We start from the raw sequence: 10,624 nt of genomic DNA on the forward strand, positions 1-10,624 counted from the left end.
TGATAGATATGGGTCTAGTTTCAATCTTTGGCAGGTTGAAATCCAATTTTTCCAACACCATTTGTTAAATAGGCTATCTTTCCTCCAATGTGGGTGGTTGGCTCCTTTGTTAAGATGAGGTGGCTGAGTATGTCTGGATTTGTTTCTGCATCTTCTAATCTAAGGGAACTCATATTATTACTCCAGTAGGTACTCTCAAAGCAAGTTACAATTGACTTCAGCCATAACAATCTCATGTTTAAAGAAGGCAGTATTGCTAGCAAACCAAGAGATTTAATGCATTGCTTTCTAATTCCTTGAAAGAGAGGAAAATAGGTCAGCAGTCAAATTAGGCCACTTTTCCTGCAAAAGAGATCACTCCAGAGATGGTAAGTCAGACATTCTTCCCTGGGCCCTAGGGTAGAGAAAGCTCTGAGAAAATTTTGTTGTCTATCCAGTCATTTAGGTAACTTTTATCAGCAAGACAAGGCTACTCCTTTAAGGTCCATTTTAAATTCACTAAGTATTTGAAACTCATAGGTCCTCCTAGCAGCCACAATCTATATAGTAAAGGCACTTTTATTGACTTCCTACACATGCATGAATGAAGAAAATGGCTGACCCAAATAGTCCCATATTCTAGTTAGCATGCAAAAATACAAATGCAAGTTACTGATTGTTATTTTCCCTAATGTAAAACAAAACAGTTGTTGCGAGTAAGCTTAGTCTGACTTTCTGGAAGGAGGAGAGGTCTGACTATTAGGGATTCTGAAATAAACTTCCAAAAAGTTGGGGAAGAATTTAAGGGGACTTTTAAACTCACTAGCAGAGAGAAAAAGTCCAAATAAAGCTCAAGCTGGTTAAACATCCAAAAAAATCACAATATAGCACTTTATACATCCACAGTCAATGTTCCAAAGTCCATAATCTATTGGCAAAGACATTTTTACCCCTACCCACATAAATGATGAAGACCATGCCTGGGGTGGGGGGAGAGGTTTAGGTAGCTTTTAATCTATCAAAGATTTATTTATTTATTTTTATTTATCTAGAGGTCTGTCTTATTAGCAGTAGAGAAAACAGTCCAAACCTTTAGCTCAACTCTTAATGGAAGCTTAAGAAAGGGCTCTGATGGCCTTGTTTCAGATCACTCTAAGACAGAGGATGTCTAATGATCACTGACAGAGTTCCCCTTTCACCTCACTGAGGAGTGAGGGACAAGATGTGGAGATTTTCTGCTGATTACCCAGATGGGCTGTCAGAAGCTAGTTTCTTCTGAGGGACCTTTGGGTATCCACCAGAGAGTTGCCCTGGCCATGACCCCTCAGTTGCCACCTCAGTTTCTGCTAGTTCTACACAATCAGAGATCTGTCTCTGAAAGGAACCCAATTGCCTATCTGGTCAACGTTCCACCCACCATTGGCATCAGTGAGAGTGAACATACACCAGAGGGCAACTGGAGAAACCTGTCCTCTGCTTTGAGAGTGGCAGCTGCCCTAAAGGAAGTTACTAGCTGGCAGGGTAACCAGTTTGACATTCTATAAGGGACAGATAAAAGCCTGAACTGTCTTTATCTGAGATGATTGTATAAGAGACCCATTTTACAACATTTTGAAGCAACTAAATCCAAATGCAACATATACAAAACAAGAATAAAATGTAATTTTTAATAAAAGACAATGCATAAGAAATGCAAACATTTAAAACACACAGCTTAATGGGAGATAGGACAAAGAATCAACAAACTGGGATCTCATCATATTAAAAAGCTTCTGCACTGCAAGAGAAACTACCAACAGAGCTAAGAGACAGCCTACAATGTGGGAAGAAATTTTTAGCAGCTGCACCTCAGACAAAGGTCTACTATTGAGAATATATAAAGAACTGAAAAAAATCAGACCCCCCAAATTCAAAGACCTAATTCAAAAATGGGCATCTGAAATGAATAGACATTTCTCAGAAAAAGAAGTAAAAACAGCAAATAAATATATGAAAAAATGTTCAATATCACTGGTCATTTGAGAGATGCAGATGAAAACAGCACTGAGATTCCACCCCACCCCAGAAAGAATGGCTGCTATCAAGAAATCAACCAATAACAAATGCTGGTGGGGCTGTGGGGAGAAAGGAACCCTTCTCCATTGTTGGTGGGAATGTAGATTGGTGCAACCACTGTGAAATCAGTATGGAGGTACCTCAAAGAACTAGGAATACAGGTCCCACTTGACCTAACTATTCCCCTACTGGGAATCTTCTCCAAAGAATTAAAAGAATCATACCACAGTGATATATGTGCACCTGTGTTTATAGGGGCACAGTTCATAATAGCTAAAGCTTCAAAACAGCCCATGTGCCCATCAACTGGGAACTGGATAAAGAAGCTGTGGTTTTTTAATAAAATGGAGTACTACTCAGCCATAAAGAATGAGAAACTAAAGACATTTATAGCCAAATGGATGTATATTGAGGCCATACTTTTAAGTGAAATAAATAGGATACACGTGTAAATACCGAATAGTTTGTCTAGTGTGAGAAATTAAAAGTGTAAATAAGGATGAAAATGATTAAAATGAATAATTGTTAATTTGAAATAGAAAAAGGTTCAAGGGTTTGGGGATGGTGGGAGGGGAAGGGGAAAGGGAAGAAGGGAAAGGAAAAATTATGAGAAAGAAAAAAAATGGAATCAAAGTCTGTGTAAATAGGGAAAGGTGGAGGGGGTGAAGGGGCACAGGTAATGGGAGAAAAAATAAGAACTAAGATACATCATGTTCTGGTACAAACCCCCAATGATAAATGTAAATGTACTGTATACCTAAAATGTACCAATAAATAAATAAATAAATATAAATAAAGCACCCAGCTTAAAAATTAAGACACTTTTGAAATGAAAGCTAAAACAAAGACCAGAATATGAAACAAAAACCAGAATCTGTGAAGATACTCTTTCTTATTATCTCTTCCTATGTGACTCTCATGAAATACACCAGGAGCTTTTCATCCATATCATGCATAACTGACTTATTCTTATCATCTCCCAGAGGGACCCTTTTCCAACCAATCTATGCTGTTGTTACCTGAAATGGTTGCAAAAGAGCTAACTAAAGGCACCAGCAATTCATTCTGATGTAATTCCATAGTCCATTAGGGAATCCCTTTATTCATCAGTGGTTTCATCTTTGTATTATTTAGTTTCTCATTCTGAGACCTATAAAATATACCTAATTGCAAGGGAGAGGCATGACAATGCAGGAGAGGCATGACAATGCAAGAGAAGCATGACAAAGCATTGTGATTCCAGCAGTTTATTTGCATTTTCTTTTTTGACTTGATAAAAAAAAATACTCAAAGGCTTAGAATAGGACTACTGGACCAACTCTTCTATCCTCTTGTCTGTAGAAAGTGGTGCATAATTACAGGGGATTTCCAGGCAAAGACACAGTTAAGAAAATGAAAAGAACATCGTTAGGTCAAGAAAGTGATACTTAATTGATGGGCAGAGCCTAAAACAGCATAAAGTAGTGTATTTTATAGCAAGATTTTAATATCTATGCTAAACTTATTGTTTATGTTTAATTTTGAAATTATTTTCAATTTATTTTATTTACTTTTATCACTTTTTGCCTTTCTAGAATTAAATACATAAATTTTGGATGCTTGTATCTACTATTATGAAACCATTCAGAAGTAGGAAAAAAATGAAGAAATACTAATGTAAGAGATAAGATAAACTTCTTTAGCCAAATAATTAGTTATCTATGAGTATTTATGTGTGCTTTAAAGAATAAAATTTATTTTCAAAGAAAATGAATCAGAGTATTCACCCTAAAAAATAGTAACTCTTGTCAGGCAGTGATACCTGCCTGTAATCCAAACCCTCTGGGTGGCTGAGGCAGAAGGATCTCCAGGTCAAGCCCAGCCTTGGAAATTTAGTGACTTAGGGATATCTTGTTTTAAAATAAAAATAAAGATGGGTGGGGATAGAGTCCAGTGTAGTTTAGTGGGATTAATTCTTAATTCACTCAGAAAGAATTACAAAAGAAAACCTGAAACAAACAAAATAACCAATAACAATAAAATGAAATGAAACCAAAATTCTTTTCACAAAGATCATAACATCTTTGTTATTTTTAAAATTAAGGTAGACAATGAAGAAAATGCAATGCATTTGTACTTTGATAAGAAGAATTTCTACGGTTCATGTGTTTCCTTATTCTGGATGAGCCATACAGTAGGTGGCTCATAAGTGTTTAGTGACTGAGTGATGGCATGAATACACACTAGTATCGAAAAAATAATAATTTCAAAATAATTATTTCCTTGTCCTGGATACTGGCTGCTCTTTTCAGATGATACGCTATCATATGATTACCAAACCTAAGAACAAAAAATAAAACAAAGAAAATTTACAGCTACACCCCTGTAAAATATCAAGTTGTGAGGCATCAATTTAGTAGTTTTGACAAGATCTTCTTACTTTCTCTAAGTATTTCTAATCTTGTTCATGTTATATTATACACTTGTACCTGATAGCAGAATTAACTTGCAAAGCTAATGGTTTTTTCAACAAATTCAATGAAGATTATTTAGGTGGATTTTATTATGGAATGGGTGTAGGAGGGTTGAGAAGTGTTGTAGGACTCACATAATTGAGACGTAACCAAGTTTTTTTCTTTTGTAAGTTTAGTGCCTAACATCTTTATAAAAGGTGGTATTAGAAGGATGAGAGAAAGATCACTCTTTCCCATCTCATCTGATGGGAAGATGTTGAGAGCAGTAGGAGGCAAAGGATTAGGATGAAGATAAAGAAGACAGAATGGTCATGTGCACTAGGGAGAATGGGAGCCAAGGACAAAATCCAATGACTTCCATTCATGTCACACTAAAAAAGAAATACTTTTTATATCATTTACTAGTTTTAATAAGTAACATAATCTCTCTCCTTTGATAAAATGGAAAGTATAAAATAACAATTGAGTTTTAAAAGCTGAATACAAGAAAGAAATGACCAAGTCATTTTATGAGGGAAAAAGGAAAAAAATTATGGAACAAATAAATCAGACTGCTTACATGTGTGATAGAGTCTAAACAGTCATTATCACAATTTAAGTACATTTATCTATTTCTTTAATTTCAGGGATCACAATATTAGCTTTCACAACTAGCATGGCTTTTTCTTAACTATAAATCATAGTAAATACCCTGCTGAAGTTTTTCATTATTTAATTACATAGAAATGGTTAAGTTCAAATGGGCTTCTTGACAGATTTGTACAGAGATTTCTAAAATTATGGATATCTTACCATATCTGAACCACTTCAAGAGATGGAAGGTGCATATTTTTTTTTAGGTGCATATTTTTTTTAAGGATTTTAGTTCAAGATACCCAACTAAATCTTTTGCTAACTTATTTCCAACTCTCACAAGTTATTAATACTCTATTGACCTCTAATAATGTTTAATGTCTATATTCATGGTATTTTAAATCACTCTTTAATTTGCCTCTTTGTTGTAAACAGAAACACCATTGATGGTAAATTAACATTTAAATTGCCAGTTAACATTGAGAACAAATTTTTGTATATCCCTCAAAAGTGTCAAATATGTTAAACTTACTATATAAATCCAGTGACAAACTAGTCAGGTATAAAGTAATACTTCTCTAAGAGTGAAAGCACTATGCTGTAATGGGAAGAACACTGGATTTGTAGAAATACATCAGAAAATGATGAGACTGATAATTTATTACATGTTTATGGGAAATTACAACATACTTCATATTCACTTTCTATAAAAGCATATAGCAATTCATACCTAGTAGAATTGTGTTGCAAAAAGAAATGAAAACATACCTCAAAGAAAAAGATATTTTATGAGACCAAAATGCAGGTATAAAAATTGTCTTTAATTTTGTCTTGTCCCTCTTAGCAGGTTCTTGCAATGGGTGACAGGGGAGCAGAAAATCACTCAGATGTAACTGACTTCATTCTTGTAGGCTGCAGGGCGCATACAGAGTTCTGCATCTTCTTCCTCTCTTCCTTTTGGTCTACAGCATGGTCCATTTGGGAAACAGTAGTATGATAGACATCATTGTGACTGATACCCAGCTGAACCCACCAATATATTTTTTCCTGGACAATATCTCCTTCTCTGACCTCGCCTACTCCATTGTTACTGCTCCTAAAGCCATGGACAAATTCCTGTTTAGAAAAAGACTGTCTCACTTGCAGGTTGTGCTGTCTAGTGCTTCCTGTTTTCACTCTTCATTGTGACAGAGGGGTTTGTCCTGGCAGTTATGGCTTATGTCCAGTTCAGTGCCACGTGCAATCCTCTTCTTTATAGTGTCCACATGTTATGAGGTTTGTAAATTCAGGTGGTCACTGGTTCTTATTTCTTTGGTTGGATTAGTTCCACCCTCCAAGTCAGTGTAACATTCTCAGTATCCTTTTGTGCTTCCAGAATCATTGAACATTTCTACTGTGATTCTTACCAAATTGAGAAGATGTCCTGCTCTAATCTCTGTCAATAAGATGATGTCTCTGAGTTTGACTGTCTTCATTATTTTGACAACAATAGCTATTATAGCAATATTGTACTTATGCATTGTGTCCAAAGTCTTAAAGATCTCCTCAAGGCAAGGGAGACAGAAAGCCTTCTCCACTTGCAGTTCTCACCTGGGGGATTTAAGTGTGCTTTATGGGAATGTCTCTTTTGTGTATCTCACAACTCTAACCAGTCCTGAACTTCCACAAGGTGGCTTCAGTATTTTACTTACTGGTCATACCCATGTTAAACCATTTGATCTACTCTCTAAGAAATAAAGATGTCAAACAAGTCTTGAGAAAAATCTTGGTAAACAAAAAAGCTATATTCTAAATCTTCTTTCTTGTAATTTCCTCATTAAAGGCTGATTGATTGTTTCATCTTCATTTGCTTGTAATGTGGGATCAAGTTTAAGTCATTCATGGATTTCTTAAATTAATCATATCACAAATGAATTATTTTTATTAATGAAGTTGTGCTGATCCATTACTCATCTTCTATAAGAGCAATGTTTTATTTGAATATTGTGGAAGTCAATAAAATTTGCAGCAACTCCATTTATAGAAATGTAGTTCTGTTTTATTTTTTTTTACCCCCAGTACTGAGGATCATACCTGGGCACCTTCAATCACTGAGCCGCATCATCAAGCCCTTTTCAAATTTCTAGGCAGAATCTCACTAGGTTGCCCAGGTAGGATTCAAATTTATAGTTCTCCAGCCTCAGCCTTCTGGATATCTGGGATTATAGGTGCACACTACCATACCTTGCTACTTTTTCTATGTATATCTTTTGGTAGAGGTAGAAGGGACAACTGAATTTTTTCCTTGAGTATACTAAGATGGGGGGTTGCTTTGGTAGGAGTTAAACTCATACATATATCATAAGTGATAAGCCATATTGATAATCTATACTTGTTGATAGGGTATGATGAGGTCATTTCATCTCTCTGACTTTCAAAACATGTATCTATAGTTTGCCTACAAGAAAAACTTCAGACAAAAACAAATTGAGGGATATTCTATAAAATATTTGTGACATGCTTCTTGGAATTGTCAATATGATCTGAAACAAGAAAACTCTGAAAGCCAGGTCTGCGCACCCCCTACCGAGGTCCTGAGTCACGCGGAACATGCCGAATCAGCCCATATCCCAGCAACAATCCACTGGACCCCCCCATCCCCCACTCCTCTGTACCGCCATCTGGTTCCACACTACAAAGAAACAGAGGACACTGGACCACCAGACCACGGTACTGAGTCTCGCTGCTCCCAGCCCAGAGGTAGGGGCTTCTGAGCCACTGTCGCACTGCTCCTGGAACAGAGGAAGGGGCTTCCCAGCCACCATCATTCCCTCTGCTCCCAGCCCAGAGGAAAGGGCTTTTGGGCCACCTTCTGTCCCACCACTCCTGGCCCAGGAAGGGGCTTCTAGGCCACCATCCCTCCCACCACTCCTGGCCCAGAGGTAGGGGCTTCTGAGCCACCATCCCACTGCTCCTGGACCAGAGGAAGGGGCTTCCCAGCCACCATCCCTCCTGCTGGCCCAGCCCACAGGAAAGGGCTTTTGGGCCACTATCCTTACTGCAGCTCCCGGCCCCTGTCCCACCTCACCCAGCTCAGAGGACATAATCTGTGCAGGTGCCAACAGCCCCCCCCCCACCAGTCAAAATGAGAATACACGTAAATAAGTCTCAAAACCAGAATTCCAGATCACCTACACCAACCCCAAAGGGAAATGAGAAGGAACACTCTGATACTCAACCACCTGGACCCATTGAACTGGCAACAAAAGGGGATCTGGAAAAAATGAAATCAGAAATAATTTCTCAGATAACAGGAGAAATTGTGTCCCTAGTGCAAGACATGATTAATAAATCTAGAGAGGAGCTCAGGAACATGATGGAATCCCAACATAGGAACCAAATGGAATCCATAAAACACATGCAAATAGATTTCCAGGACATGAAAAACTCCATCAAAAGTCTACACAGCAGAAGGAGCCAATGTGAGGACAGAATTTCAGATATAGAAGATAAGATTGCAATTAGAGACCAGGAAAAGAAAAATGGCTTCAAAATTATAAGGGAACATGAGAAATCAATCCAGCAGCTGCTAGATGATGGAAAGAAGAATAACATAAGACTGATTGGAGTCAATGAAGAAAGAGGAGAGAGAGCAGATGACATAAAAAAATCTCTTCACAGAAATAATGTCAGAAAACTTCCCAAGCAGGGGAAAAGAGCTTGACATACAGATAAGTGAGGCATATAGGACTCCAAATAGCCTTGATCAAAAAAAATCTACACATAGGCATATAATTGTTAAGATTCCAGAAACTCAACAAAAGAAAAAAGTTCTACAAGCAGTTAGAGAAAAGAAACAAATGACATACAAAGGAAAGCCCATCAGAATCATAGCAGACTTCTCAACACAAACCATCAAGGCAAGAAGAGCTTGGAGTGACATATGCCAAGCCCTAAAAGAAAACAGCCTCCAATCCAGATTGGTGTACCCTGCAAAACCATCTTTCAAAATGGATGGAGAAATAAGATACTTTCATGACAAAGAGCACCTTAGGAACTTTGTGAATACCAAACGAGCACTCCAAAGAATTTTACAAAATATCCTAGGAACAGACATTGAGGATCACAACCCCAGGAAGCAAAGCAGAATGAACCCATCTGGTATGACAAGAAATTAAATGTAAAGGGGGAGAACCCAACAAAAAGAAAAAGTCATGGCAATGACAAGTCAATACGTTTCACTTATAACCATTAATGTTAATGGTCTCAATTCACCAATCAAAAGAAATAGACTGACAGAATGGGTCAAGAAGCAAAATCCAACAATATGCTGCATATAAGAAACACACTGAATTCAAAAGGAAACTCATAGACTGAAAGTTAAAGGGTGGAAAACAATACTCCATGTGACAGGAACCCCAAAAAAAGCTGGAGTAGCTATCCTCTTGGCAGATCAAGTAGATTTCAAACCAACACTGATTAAGAGAGATGAAGAAGGACACTACATCCTTGTAAAGGGAACAATCCAAGAGGAAGAGATGACAATCATAAATATCTACGCACCAAACACTAGTGCACCCAACTATATAAAACAAATACTAACAGACATGAAAAGTCATATATGCACTAAGGAAGAGATGACAATCATAAATATCTAGGCTCCAAACACTAGTGCACCCAACTATATAAAACAAATACTAACAGACATGAAAAGTCATATATGCACTAACACAATTGTACTGGGGGACCTCAACACTCCACTGTCACAGATGGATAGATCAACTAGACTAAAAATAGGTAATGAAATACTACAACTCAATTGAACTCTTGAACAAATGAACCTAACAGATGTTTACAGAATCTTCCACCCCACAAAATCAGAATACACATTCTTCTCAGCTGCACATGGGTCATTCTTCAAAATAGACCACATACTCACACATAGAACATGTTTAAGTAAGTGCAAAGGAATTGAAGTTAGCCCCTGTATATTATCAGACCATAGTGCAATGAAATTGGAGATCCATAGCAAAACAAACTCAAAAAATTTCATAAACATGTGGAAATTGAACAACACACTTCTGAATAACCAGTGGGGCACAGAGGAAATTAAAGAAGAAATCACACAGTTCCTTCAATTACATGACAATGATAATACAACATATTGGAATCTATGGGACACAATGAAAGCAGTCTTAGGAGGGAAATCCATAGCAGTGAATATGCATATTAGGAAAATGGAATGAGCCCAATTAAACAACCTGATGCTGAACCTCAAGCTTCTAAAAAAAGTAGAACAGGACATCCCCAGAGCTCACAAAGGGAGGAAATTATAAAGATCAGAGGAGAAATCAATGCAATGGAGACTAAGAGATTGATACAAAAAATCAATGAAGCCAAGAGTTGGTTCTTCAAAAGAATCAACAAAATTGACAAACCCTTAGCCAACCTTGTCAGAAAAAGGAAAGAAAAGGACCAAATCCATGCAATTAGGAATGAAAAGGGTGAAATTACAACAGACCCAGCAGAAATCCAGAGGATCATCAATACCTACTTCCAGAACCTATATGCCAATAAGATGGACA

General features: G+C 37.2%; 1 pseudogene; it reads left to right on the forward strand.

Annotated features, from left to right (window-relative positions):
• Positions 1-264: 264 nt before the first annotated feature.
• LOC101709417 (olfactory receptor 9K2-like) lies at positions 265-6,852 on the forward strand (annotated as a pseudogene).
• The last annotated feature ends 3,772 nt before the right edge of the window (positions 6,853-10,624 follow it).

The sequence above is a fragment of the Heterocephalus glaber genome, unplaced genomic scaffold (assembly GCF_053883595.1).
Source record: "Heterocephalus glaber isolate CG9 unplaced genomic scaffold, H.glaber_assembly_v1.0 deba00001569, whole genome shotgun sequence".
NCBI lineage: Eukaryota > Metazoa > Chordata > Mammalia > Rodentia > Bathyergidae > Heterocephalus > Heterocephalus glaber.